The 14,196-nt window shown below is 34.0% G+C and overlaps 1 pseudogene; it reads right to left on the bottom strand.

Moving 5' to 3' along the window:
- LOC127525358 (golgin subfamily A member 4-like) overlaps positions 1-14,196 on the bottom strand; it is a 51,532-nt pseudogene that overhangs the window by 23,791 nt on the left and 13,545 nt on the right.

The raw sequence follows: 14,196 nt of genomic DNA, 5'->3' as shown, positions 1-14,196 counted from the left end.
GCAGTTAGTTACTTATTTTAGTATGGCACAAACCAAACCAGGCTGCTGCCCCTCTACAGCAGGTTCTGTGCTCAGTTTGAGGACGCGCCTCTAATCGTTTCTGACGTATGTTTGCATTCTTTCACATTCCATACAGTGACCCAAGAGGAAATCATCTCTATCCTGCAGGGTGAAGGTCAAATGCTAAACACAACATGACTGATTTGATCACAACTCAGTAGCAGACAGACAGCTCTCCATATTTCAAATGAATCCAACCTAGATGACATCTCAAAGACTATTTCTTGATCACAGGGTGCAAAATAAACACTCTACCAAGATCAAATGGAAATAAAAATCAATATAACAGAATGAAACTGAAAACTGATATTTTTTGTATGTTATATTATATATTATTATTGAAAAATATAATTATATATTCATATAAGTATTATAGAAATAATATACATCTATTATATTTTCAAGAATAATGTATCATATAACAACAAATATATATATATATAAATGAAAAATACAATTTCAATGCCTTCAATTTTTGTATTTCATTTTATTGATATTTAATATATTATTTAAATAATATTCATGTGTATATTGATATAAAAATATACACATATAATATATTTAATATATAAAGTAATATTTTTTTAAATAAAATATTTGTATTTAAAATAATGCAAGATACAATTTCTCTCATTTGTGTTATATTTTTTATTGAAAAATGTTAAATATTCATATAAATATTATAGAAATACATATAGAAAATATTTTATTATATTTTCAATAATATATTATATAATATATATTTTGTTAATAATATATATATATATATATTAATAAATACCATTTTATTGCCTTCATTTTTTTTATTTCATTTTATTGATATTTAATATATTATTTAAATAATATTCATATGTATATTTATATAAATATATATACACATGTAATATATTTGATACATAAAGTAATATTATTTTTAAAAAATAATATATTTATCTAAAATATTGCAAGATACATTTTTTCATTTGTATGTTTTATATATATTATTATTGAAAACGGTAATTTATATATTCATATAAACATTATAGAAATAATATACATCTATATACATATATAAAAATATTGTATTATTTTTCAAGAATAATATTTTATATAATAACATATATATTTTGTTTATGAAAATACCATTTTATTGCCTTCAATTTTTTTAAATTTCATTTTATTGATATTTAAGATATTAATATTCATGTGTATATTTATATAAATATATACACATGTAACATATTTCTATATATAAAGTAATATTATTTTAAAAAATAATAGAGAGATTTTTATTTAAATTAATGCAAGATACAATTTCATTGCCTGTAAAAATCATTGGTCAATCCACCCACCACTGGCAGGTGTGCCAAAAAGTTCATTTTAGACCCTGCTTGTTCCTCGTCCTAAATAATATGCAAGAGAATATATCCAGGCTAATGTTTATATGCAAATGTGAGTGTCCCACAGGAAATATGTTTTGCGATCATTTTAAAAATCCTTCCTGGGATAATTCATCTTTGTCTTTCGCTAGTGGAATCTTCTGCTCATGCTGGCTCATAAACAGTCCTGTGGCAGACGCACAACATAGCTGAACCCTTCTGAGGAGTAAAACGAAGCGTGTCCTGTTAGCGTCTCGCTCACCTTGTCCTGCTCCAGCTGCTCGATGAGGTTCTTGGCGTCTCCCAGCTGTGTGATCAGCTTCGTCTTCTCTGTAGTGTGGAGTTCCTGGTAAACAGACGACGGTGAGTGTGTGACAATGAATCTTAATACATTATTCTCACAATAGTAATCAACACTTATTAAGCATCTATCATAAAGACCCCAGAGCCAGCTGGTCTAGACAACCTGGATTAGAGTCACTTGGAAACGTACAGCTGGAACTGTACTGACCTGAAACTTTGATTTCCAGAATGTGGAAAAAAAGGTTTGGTTGAATGTCAAGGGAAATTTTTCAGAACTCTTCGCATGTCCAATAAGTCTGGCTACACAAAATGGTATCAGCAACCATACAGTTATGATACTCGCTGTCTTATATCATATTTGGTTTTGGGATCCTTAACATGCCCCAAAACTCTTGAAAATTTGCACTTATGTCGGAATCGTCGGCCATCAAGGCCGGGCAGAAGCTGGTACCCGGGCGTGGCAGTGGGGCTCGACAGCGCCCCCTTAAACGGGGTCCAAAATCTTGTTCCATATATCAAACACACTTGCATGTATTAGTATGAAACTCGGTACACATATAGATCTCATCGGGCCTAACAACTTTCGTGCTCTAAGTTATACGCCAGCTCAACAGGAAGTCAGTTATTATGGGTTGTTTGAAAAACGTATGCTCTGGAATGTGATATAGTCCTCTTAGGCGATTTACCAGATCGCCACCAAACTCGGTCAACATGAAGTCAAGGCATCGAGGATACTAAATTGCGGGCGGATTTTTGATATCTCGAACAGTTTGGCCATGGCGAGGCAACGAATTAACGGCGAAAAAACAGGAAGTGTGTTATAACTTCTATATACGTTGATTGATTTTGATAAAACTGCTGTGTGTTCGTTGTAGGAGTCTGATCACATGGATGTGACTATTGTGAGTCAAAGTTATAGCGCCACCAACAGCAGGAAGTGTGTCACTTTCAAAACGCTTCGAAATCGCCCCTCTTATTTTTAGCCGATTTGCTTCAAACGTCATCAGTATAACGTCAAAACATGACAGATGTAAACCTGTTTCTTGAAATCTAAAACACTGTTGCCATGGCAATGCATCAAACTTTTTTCAGGTATTTCTGAGGCTCTTATCATGCTTAAAATTGCATGAAACTCGACACACACATCAGAACTGTCGGCCAGTAGACACTGGCAAAGCCTTTGAAACGGGCGTGGTGGAGGGGCTCAGCAGCGCCACCTTTTGACAAAAGTTGGGGGGTTAGTTTTACCTACAGTCACCAAACTCGGTACATGCATTGGTCTCATCGAGGCGGACAACTTTCTAATTTACAGTCATTAGCTCCGACCAACAGGACGGTGGCTATTTTGGTTTGAATGTGGATTTTTTTTTTTAAAAATCAGGCTCTGAATTTTAAACTACAACTCCTAGAAAGTTTATATGGTGTACGGCTATTGGATTAAAGTAATGTCAGGATGAGTCTCATATCTTGATGTAATCCTTTTATATTCACCCAGTTTAAACGCATATTGCCTGTTGTGCACAGTCTCCCTAAAGCCTCAGGGGTGGCAGTGGCACCAGGGCTTGGGCCCGTCATATATATTATCATATTTCTGTTGCGATGTGCCTATAATGCACGGATTTACTTTATCATAACAGCTGTTAAATGCCACCACACTGATCTTCCAGATTACTATAACATATCTTTCATGACCAGGCAATTCAATTTAAACAGCAACCAAGGAGCTGTGAATGATTTTCAATGTCTCCGCGGCTGCGCTGAACTCCCACCACAGATGAACACACACGCACACAAACCAGGCCACATCCACATCACAGCAGCCCTTGGAGTCTTCGCACCAGACCGCCAATCAAACCTCAATTACAGCCCAGGACAGCAGCCAGTGGTTGTGGCGGCGTCGCCTCTAACGCAAAACGGCACTCTGTTAGGGAATGGCGGTTACTTCCTGTTTCCTGCTGGTTTCCCTGAACTAGAGAGTTTGACACTTATTTTTGTAGTGTATAGACCTGAAAGTAGAGATTTTAACCACCTAGAAACCACCTCAGAACACCACAGCAACCAACAAGTAACACTTTAGCATCGTGTTTTGCATGGACAAGCACCACTACACTGTCTTCAGAAAATGTACAAAAAAATCTAGTTTTATCCTACTCCTTTAACTTCAGTGTTTCACATAAATCTGAATGATTTAGTGGTCAAGCAATGCAAAGGAGAGTAAATCATTGAGATGAGTGTCAGCTGGTGTGTTTTAGTGTGAGTGAGTGTGACGGTGGGTTGTAATGTGTGTCCGTACGCTGTTTGAGGCAGGGAGGGGTGGGCTGTTAACCTCTGCTCTCACTGTCCCGCTGAGCACTGTTCCCACACACAGCACAAACGCATCACATCCACAGGAACACACTCACGGCGCTCCACCCGCTACCTCTCCAACACACACACACACACACACACACACAAATACATCAGCAGATCCAACAATCACTACACACAGCACCAAACACGCCTCCAAAGATAGGACCATGAATTAATGATGCATAAAATAAAAATCAACCCTGCATAAATAAAATAAAACAAAACTTGAAAAAAAAAACTGAATAAAATAAAACATTAAATTAAATTATATATATATATATATATATATATATATATAAAAAAATCAAAAATAATAAATGAATCAATGTATGAATAAAATAAAATAAAAAATAATAAAATAAACCATGTATGAATAAATAAAACTTAAAATCAAAAATAAAATTAAATTTTATATATTATATATATATATAATATATATATAAATAATATATATATATATATATATATATATAAAAAATAAACCATGCATGACTTAAAAAAATAAACCATGTAAGAATAAAATAATATAAAAAAGAAATAAATCAATAAAATGAAGAATATTGCAAATAAACCATGAATAAAATTATATAAAAAATAAAATAAACCATGTATGAATAAAATAAAATATAAAATAAATATATGTATGAATAAAAAATAAATAAATAAAAATAAACCCATGTATGAAAAAATAAATAATAAATAATATAAACCATGTATGAAAAAATAAAAAATAAACCATGTATAAATAAAATAAAATAAAAATAAATCCATGTATGAAAAAAATAATAAAAAATAAAATAAAATACATCATGTACAAATAACATAAAAAGTGCAAAATAAAAATAAAATAAAAGGATATAATATAAAATAAAACATAGTGACGGCTCAATAACCACCTTTCAGTTGCCAGTCCAGGTTTTTTAACCACTAAGTGAAAGAAATACACCAACTAATAAATCCCTGACCAAACTCAGATAAGTAAAACACTGATGTGCAAAAACTAGATGTTCTTCATTTGTGTCATTTAGTTTTTCTATACCTTCATTTTCTCAAGCTCTTGCAGCCTCTCCTGCAGCTGCTGCTGTAAAACCTCGTTCTCGCTGCCCAGCTGAGCGGAGCGCTCTTTACTAGAGCGAATCATCTCTTTACATCTCTGCAGGAGACTCTCTTGCCTTTTGATTCTCTTCTGAAGCAACTCGAGGTTCACCGTGCCGCCTGGCTCTCCACCGCCCCTCTGCTGGCCACACACACAAAAGGCAAACAAACTGGTTAAAGACAGTTTTGTGTAGAAACATGTTACGCTGTGCACTGGAGAGCCTGCACACACCTGTGTTAAGTGTCGAGCTGTCGTCCTTTCGAGGGGCTCTGAATGTCAGAGGCCGCGTCAACCGCATCCGTGGACTGAGAGGTCTCGCCTTCTGATGATACCATACCTCCCAGACGCCTGCAGTCGCTTCTTCAAGAGAGACACCTGAAGACAAACAGCTTCAGTATCACCTCTGTTAACATGGAAAATGGGCAATATAAAATAACACATACTTGAGTCTGAAGCACAGTGATCATCTGGTCCTTCTCCTCGAGAGCAGCGTCAAACTCCTCCTGCAGGTGTTTTCTTGGTCTGCTGGTCCATCTGGAGCTCCTGAGAGGAGAAATGAGGCTTGACATTATATCAAGAGTATTTTGACTTTGAGTTTTAGAGCAGCTTCCCAATTCTATTGGCATTTTTGCTACTGAGTTTTGATGATCTCATACTTGATCCAGATGTAAAACTAGCCTACTGGCGGTTTAAGCCAGTAAAAGCACACTAAATGATTTCAATATAGAAAAAATAAATATTTTATATTTTTAATGCTTTTGAAAAGTTTCTTCTGCTCACCAAGGGTGCATTTATTTGATAAAAAATACAGTAAAAACTGTGTGAAATATTATTACAATTAAAAATAACTGTTTTTTTTTTTAATATATTCTAAATTTATTTTATTCCTGTGATCAAAGCTGAATTATTCAGCATCATTACTCCAGTCTTCAGTGTCACATGATCCTTCAGAAATCATTCTAATACGATGAGATTTGATGGTCAAGAAGCATTTCTGATTATTATCAATGTTGAAAATGTTATAAAAGTGGCTTAATATTTTTGTGGAAACTGACACATTTTTTTCAGGATTATTTGATGAATAGAAAGTTCAAAAGAACAGCATTTATTTGAAATAAAATTTTTTTTCTAACATTAGAAAGTCTTTACAATCACTTTTGATCAATTTACTGTATCCATGCTAAATAAAAGTATTAATTTCTTTAAAAAAAAAAAAAAAAGTAGTGTATATTATTATTTGATATATTACACCTAATCCTATAGAAGCTTGTTTCCGCTATGAAATAAAAAATGAAAAAGGTAAGTTGTGACTTTTTATCTCACAATTCTGACTTTTTTTTTTTCACAATTGCAAGATATCAACTCACAAATTGTGTGATATAAAGTCAGAATTGTGAGTTATAAAGTCAGAATCTGAGTTAGTCAGATCTGTGAGATATAAAGTCAGAATTGTGTGTTATAAAGTCAGAATGGAGTTAGTCAGAATTGTGAGATATAAAGTCAGAATTGTGAGTTATAAAGTCAGAAATTGAGTGAAATCTGAAAGGGTGGTCCAAGGGGGGGGGAAATAAAGACAGAATTGCGAGGATCTAAAGTCAGAATTGAGTGATATAAAGTCAGAATTGCGAGATATAAAGTCAGAATGTGAGATACTAAAGTCAGAATTGCGAGATATAAAGTCCAGAATTATGAGATATAAAGTCAGAATTGTGAGATATAAAGTCAGAATTGTGTGATATAAAGTCAGGAATTGTGAGATATAAAGTCAGAATTGAGTGAAATAAAGTCAGAATTGTGAGATATAAAGTCAGAATTGTGAGATATAAAGTCAGAATTATGAGATATAAAGTCAGAATTGCGTAGGATATAAAGTCAGAATTGTGAGATATAAAGTCAGAATTGCGAGGAAAAAAGGTCAGAATTGTGAGATATAAAGTCGCAATTACCTTTTTTATTTTTTTTATTTAGTGGTGGAAACAAGCTTCCATATAATCCCGATCCAATCAAAACCACAGAGCCAAAATCATGAATTGTCTCTGAAACATGCCACATTACAGACGTTAGCTGCATTGCGAATGCCGTTTCATGCTGCCTTTAAGCACACAGTGTGAAGCGAGGAGTAACAGAGATATCAGAGGTGGAAAAACATTGACGGTAGAGCCTGTGATGAAGAATTGATGTGTGTGCCAGATGAACAGAGGCAGTGAACAGCGAGAGACGAACCTCCCTGAGCTCTCCTATTCTTCTCAGGGCTTTATCTTGACTCTGGCTTGAGGATGGCCTGAGAGACACACAGACAGAGATGATGACAGACTAATATCAGTGCCAAACCTCACAGCAACTCATTAAAGGAAAACATTAGGAAAACATCCCTCGAGCTGCAAGGAAACTACAGTCATTTAATTCTACTGCATCGGCTGAATATGAAATTACCTGAGTTTTCTCTCTTATCCCGCTGTACGGTTCTGTAGGCTGTTACCAACTGAGAGAAGAAAAGAGAAAGAATATATCAGTCGAGTAATAATGATCAGCTCATTTCACGAAAAACAAACTGTTCCATTCCAAAATCAGGAATTCTGTGTAGGATCACATCCTGATCAGAAACAACATCAGTAATAGAGATTATACATCTAGAGTGATCCAATTTACCGCTTTTGGCTAGCTGATTAGTTCTGCCTCTAGTCAATGCTTGGGTCAGTCTCGACTAGTTGTAGGTATTGTGACGACAGCATGAGGACAATTCCTCCTGTCCCAGCTGTGGCCAATAAGTAAAACAGGATATTGGACATGGCCATGTATACTGTATTTGTTTTATTATGTTCTTATTTTTTAAAGCTTATTTAAAACCTTTTTTGGCAAATTAAAAATTACACTGCAAAGGCAATATTGGCATCAAAACTTGCCTGACCTACTAAGGTGGGTTGAGTATGGAAGCTTGTTCCCGCCACTAAATAAAATAAAAAAGGTAACTGCGACGCTTTTTATCTCACACAATTCTGACTTTTTGCAGTTTTAAATCTCACAATTCTGACTTTTTTTTCTTGCAAGTGCGAGTTAAACTCACAATTCTGATTTTATAACTCGGAATTGTGAGATTCATATCTTGCAATTCTGACTTTATATCTCACAATTCTGACTTTATAACTCGCAATTCTGACTTTATATCTCGCAATTCTGACTTTATATCTCACAATTCTGACTTTTTATCACGCAATTCTGACTTTATAACTCGCAATTCTGACTTTACAACTCGGAATTCTGACTCTTAACGTGCAATTCTGACTTTATAACTCGCAATTCCTGACTATATCACACAATTCTGACTTTATATCGCACAATTCTGACTTAACGTGCATTTCTGTCTTTATTATCACGCAATTCTGACTTTATAATCGCACAATTCTGACTTAACGTGCAATTCTGACTTTATATTGTGCAAATCTGACTTTATATCACATAATTCTGACTTTATAACTCGCAATTCTGACTTTATAACTCGCGATTCTGGACTTTATATCACGCAATTCTGACTTTATAACTCGCAATTCTGACTTTATAACTAGCAATTCTGACTTTTATAACTAGCAATTCTGACTTTATATCTACAATTCTGACTTTTATATCACGCAATTCTGACTTTATATCACGCAATTCTGACTTTATAACTCAGAATTCTGACTTTATAACTCGCAATTCTGACTATATCACACAATTCTGACTTTATATCGCACAATTCTGACTTTATATCGTGCAAATCTGACTTTATATCACATAATTCTGACTTTACAACTCACAATTCTGACTTTATATCACGCAATTCTGACTTTACAACTCGCAATTCTGACTTTATATCACGCAATTCTGACTTTACAACTCACAATTCTGACCTTTATAACTCGCAATTTCTGACTTTATATCTCGCCAATTTCTGACTTTATATCTCACAATTCTGACTTTATATCACGCAATTCTGACTTTATAACTCGCAATTCTGACTTTATAACCTCGCAATTCTGACTTTACAACTCGCAATTCTGACTTTACAACTCGCAATTCTGACTTTATATCTCGCAATTCTGACTTTATATCTCACAATTCTGACTTTATATCACGCAATTCTGACTTTATAACTCGCAATTCTGACTTTATAACTCGCAATTCTGACTACAACTGCATTCTGACCTTTACAACTCGGAATCTCTGACTTAACGTGCAATTCTGACTTTATACTCGCAATTCTGACTCTATCACACAATTCTGACTTTATATCGCACAATTCTGACTTAACGTGCAATCTCTGTCTTTATATCACGCAATTCTGAACTTCTATATCGCACAATTCTGACTTAAGTGCAATTCTGACTTTATATTGTGCAAATTGACTTTATATCACATTAATTCTGACCTTTATAACTCGCAATTCTGACTTTATATACTCGCAATTCTGACTTTATATCACGCAAATTCTCGACTTTATAACTCGCAATTTGACTTTATAACTAGCCAATTCTGACTTTTATAACTAGCAATTCTGACTTTATATCTCACAATTCTGACTTTATATCACGCATTCTGACTTTATATCACGCAAATTCTGACTTAACGTGCAATTCTGACTTTATAACTCAGAATTCTGACCTTTATAACTCGCAATTCTGACTATATCACCACAATTCTGACTTTTATATCGTGCAAATCTGACTTTATATCACATAATTCTGACTTTACAACTCACAAGTCTGACTCTTTATATCACGCCAATTCTGACTTTACAACTCGCAATTCTGACTTTATATCACGCAATTTCGCACTTTATAAACTCGCAATTCCTGACTTTATATCACGCATTTCTGTACTTTATAACTCACAATTTGACTTTATAACTCGCATTTCTGACTTATATCTCACAATTTCTGACTTTATATCACGCAATTCTGACTTCTACAACTCGGAATTTTGTCTTTACAACTCGGAAATTCTGACTTTTACAACTCGGAATTCTGACTCTTTACAACTCGGAATTCTGACTTAATGTGCACAATTCTGACTTTATAACTCGCAATTCTGACTTTTATCACCGCAACTTCTGACTTTATTTCGCACCAATTCTGATTAACGTTGCAATTCTGACTTTATCTTGTGCAAAATCTGACTTTATATCACATAATTCCTGACTATATAACTCGCCTATTCTGACTATATATCTCACAATTCTGACTTTATATCTCACTATTCTGACTTTATAACTCGCACATTCTGACTCTTTTATCACGCAATTCCTGACTTTACGTGCCAATTCTGACTTTATATCACGCAATTTGACTTTATATCCTCACAAATTCTGCTTATAACTCGGAATTCTGTCTTTATAACTCGCCTATTCTGACTATATCACAAATTCTGACTTTATATTGTGCAAATCTGACTTTATATCACATAATTCTGACTTTACAAACTCACAATTCTGACTTTTATAACTCGCAATTCTGACTTTATATCACGCAATTCTGACTTTACAACCTCACCAATTCTGACTTTATAACTCGCAATTCTGACTTTACAACTCGGAATTCTGACTTTTACAACGCGGAATTCTGCCATTATTCGTGCAATTCTGACTTTATATCACGCAATTCTGACATATACAACTCACTAATTCCTGACTTTATATTGTGCAAATCTGACTTTATATCACATAATTCTGACTTTATAACTCGCAATTCTGACTTTATAACTCGCAATTCTGACTTTCTATCACGCAATTCTGACTTTACAACTCGCAATTCTGACTTTATAACTCGCAATTCTGTCTTTATATCACGCAATCTGACTTTACAACTCGCAATTCTGACTTTATAACTCGCTAGTCTGTCTGTTATCTATTCACCCATTCTGACTTTCAACTCGCAATTCAGACTGTATATCGCTATTCGTCGTTTTACACTCATCTGGACTTTACAACTCGCAATTCTGACTTTATAACTCGCAATTCTGTCTTTAATATCACGCAATTCTGACTTTACAACTCGCATTCTGACTTTATAACTCGCAATTCTGTCTTTATATCACGCAATTCTGACTTTACAACTCGCAATTCTGACTTTATAACTCGCAATTCTGTCTTTATATCACGCAATTCTGACTTTACAACTCGCAATTCTGACTTTACTAACTCGCAATTCTGTCTTTATATCACATATCTGACTTTACACTCGCAATTCTGTCTTTATATCACGCAATTCTGACTTTATATCGCACAATTCTGACTTAACGTGCAATTCTGACTTTATATTGTGCAAATCTGACTTTATATCACATAATTCTGACTTTATAACTCGCAATTCTGACTTTATAACTCGCAATTCTGACTTTATATCACGCAATTCTGACTTTATAACTCGCAATTCTGACTTTATAACTAGCAATTCTGACTTTATAACTAGCATTTCTGACTTTATATCTCACAATTCTGACTTTATATCACGCAATTCTGACTTTATATCACGCAATTCTGACTTAACGTGCAATTCTGACTTTATAACTCAGAATCCTGACTTTATAACTCGCAATTCTGACTATATCACACAATTCTGACTTTATATCGTGCAAATCTGACTTTATATCACATAATTCTGACTTTACAACTCACAATTCTGACTTTATATCACGCAATTCTGACTTTACAACTCGCAATTCTGACTTTATATCACGCAATTCTGACTTTATAACTCGCAATTCTGACTTTTATATCACGCAATTCTGACTTTATAACTCACAATTCTGACTTTATAACTCGCAATTCTGACTTTATATCTCACAATTCTGACTTTATATCACGCAATTCTGACTTTACCAACTCGGAATTTTGTCTTTACAACTCGGAATTCTGACTTTACAACTCGGAATTCTGACTTTACAACTCGGAATTCTGACTTAATGTGCAATTCTGACTTTATAACTCGCAATTCTGACTATATCACGCAATTCTGACTTTATATCGCACAATTCTGACTTAACGTGCAATTCTGACTTTATATTGTGCAAATCTGACTTTATATCACATATTCTGACTTTATAACTCGCAATTCTGACTTTATATCTCACAATTCTGACTTTATATCTCACAATTCTGACTTTATAACTCGCAATTCTGACTTTATATCACGCAATTCTGACTTAACGTGCAATTCTGACTTATATCACGCAATTCTGACTTTATATCTCACAATTCTGACTTTATAACTCGGAATTCTGACTTTATAACTCGCAATTCTGACTATATCACACAATTCTGACTTTATATTGTGCAAATCTGACTTTATATCACATAATTCTGACTTTACAACTCACAATTCTGACTTTATAACTCGCAATTCTGACTTTATATCACGCAATTCTGACTTTACAACTCACAATTCTGACTTTATAACTCGCAATTCTGACTTTACAACTCGGAATTCTGACTTTACAACTCGGAATTCTGACTTAACGTGCAATTCTGACTTTATATCACGCAATTCTGACTTTACAACTCACAATTCTGACTTTATATTGTGCAAATCTGACTTTATATCACATAATTCTGACTTTATAACTCGCAATTCTGACTTTATAACTCGCAATTCTGACTTTCTATCACGCAATTCTGACTTTACAACTCGCAATTCTGACTTTATAACTCGCAATTCTGTCTTTATATCACGCAATTCTGACTTTACAACTCGCAATTCTGACTTTATAACTCGCAATTCTGTCTTTCTATCACGCAATTCTGACTTTACAACTCGCAATTCTGACTTTATAACTCGCAATTCTGTCTTTATATCACGCAATTCTGACTTTACAACTCGCAATTCTGACTTTATAACTCGCAATTCTGTCTTTATATCACGCAATTCTGACTTTACAACTCGCAATTCTGACTTTATAACTCGCAATTCTGTCTTTATATCACGCAAATTCTGACTTTACAACTCGCAATTCTGACTTTATAACTCGCAATTCTGTCTTTATATCACATAATTCTGACTTTACAACTCGCAATTCTGTCTTTATATCACGCAATTCTGACTTTATATCGCACAATTCAGACTTAACGTGCAATTCTGACTTTATATTGTGCAAATCTGACTTTATATCACATAATTCTGACTTTATATCTCACAATTCTGACTTTATAACTCGCAATTCTGACTTTATAACTCGCAATTCTGACTTTATATCTCAGAATTCTGACTTTATATCACGCAATTCTGACTTTATATCACGCAATTCTGACTTTATATCACGCAATTCTGACTTAACGTGCAAATTCTGACTTTATAACTCGGAATTCTGACTTTATAACTCGCAATTCTGACTATATCACACAATTCTGACTTTATATCGCACAATTCTGACTTTATATTGTGCAAATCTGACTTTATATCACATAATTCTGACTTTACAACTCACAATTCTGACTTTATATCACGCAAATTCTGACTTTACTAACTCACAATTCTGACTTTATAACTCGCAATTCTGACTTTACAACTCGGAATTCTGACTTTACAACTCGGAATTCTGACTTTACAACTCGGAATTCTGACTTAACGTGCAATTCTGACTTTTATATCACGCAATTCTGACTTTACAACTCACAATTCTGACTTTATATCACGCAATTCTGACTTTATATCACGCAATTCTGACTTTATATCACGCAATTCTGACTTTATAACTCGCAATTCTGTCTTTATATCACGCAATTCTGACTTTACAACTCGCAATTCTGACTTTATAACTCGCAATTTCTGTCTTTATATCACGCAATTCTGACTTTACAACTCGCAATTCTGACTTTATAACTCGCAATTCTGTCTTTCTATCACGCAATTCTGACTTTACAACTCGGAATTCTGACTTTACAACTCGCAATTCTGACTTTACAACTCGCAATTCTGACTTTATAACTCGCAATTCTGACTATATCACGCAATTCTGACTTATATCGTGCAATTCTGACTTTATATCACATAATTCTGACTT

This window comes from Ctenopharyngodon idella, chromosome 13 (assembly GCF_019924925.1).
Source record: "Ctenopharyngodon idella isolate HZGC_01 chromosome 13, HZGC01, whole genome shotgun sequence".
In the NCBI taxonomy this organism is placed as follows: Eukaryota; Metazoa; Chordata; class Actinopteri; order Cypriniformes; family Xenocyprididae; genus Ctenopharyngodon; species Ctenopharyngodon idella.
Note: the sequence above shows the minus strand (reverse complement) of the source record. Positions and strands in the feature narration are given on the sequence as shown.